At 33.2% G+C, this 497-nt stretch overlaps 1 protein-coding gene across 1 annotated transcript in view; it reads left to right on the top strand.

Moving 5' to 3' along the window:
• The window catches only part of LOC119588312 (junctophilin-1-like), a gene marked incomplete in the record, with an annotated part of 23,032 nt that overhangs the window by 14,798 nt on the left and 7,737 nt on the right, over nucleotides 1-497 (top strand).

Raw genomic sequence — 497 nt, forward strand, 5'->3', positions numbered from 1 at the left:
ACCAATGGTTTAAAGTAGCAATAGAAATTATGTTATATCTTAGTATTTATTCCATCAGTCAGTCATAGTAGTTGCATGATACAAAACCTGTATTATTAATTAATGGTTTGCAAATACAAGACAATTAATAGTAGAGTTTATCTGTAGTTATGTCGAGGCTACAGTAGATATAACTGTATACAAAAAACAGTGAGAAATAATTCTGATTTATTTCTCGTACATTGTTTGTAGAAATCTAAGAGTTCAATTAATGTTTATTGATTATATCTGTCTATTCCCACCCTGTCAATCACCCAATTGGATATTGTTTGTAGATATACAGTGTTTTTTCCCCCCCAAGGTATTTTTATTCTTCGACTCCATTGTTGTCACTGCGCGCGATGCTCTTTTGTTACGGTGGTTAGCGCAACTCCATTGGAGGGAATTGTGAATGAAATTACCGTTTGAAATATTCATTCACTCTTCACTCATTATTTACAAATGTCAGAGGCATGACC

The sequence above is a fragment of the Penaeus monodon genome, chromosome 23, assembly GCF_015228065.2.
Source record: "Penaeus monodon isolate SGIC_2016 chromosome 23, NSTDA_Pmon_1, whole genome shotgun sequence".
NCBI lineage: Eukaryota > Metazoa > Arthropoda > Malacostraca > Decapoda > Penaeidae > Penaeus > Penaeus monodon.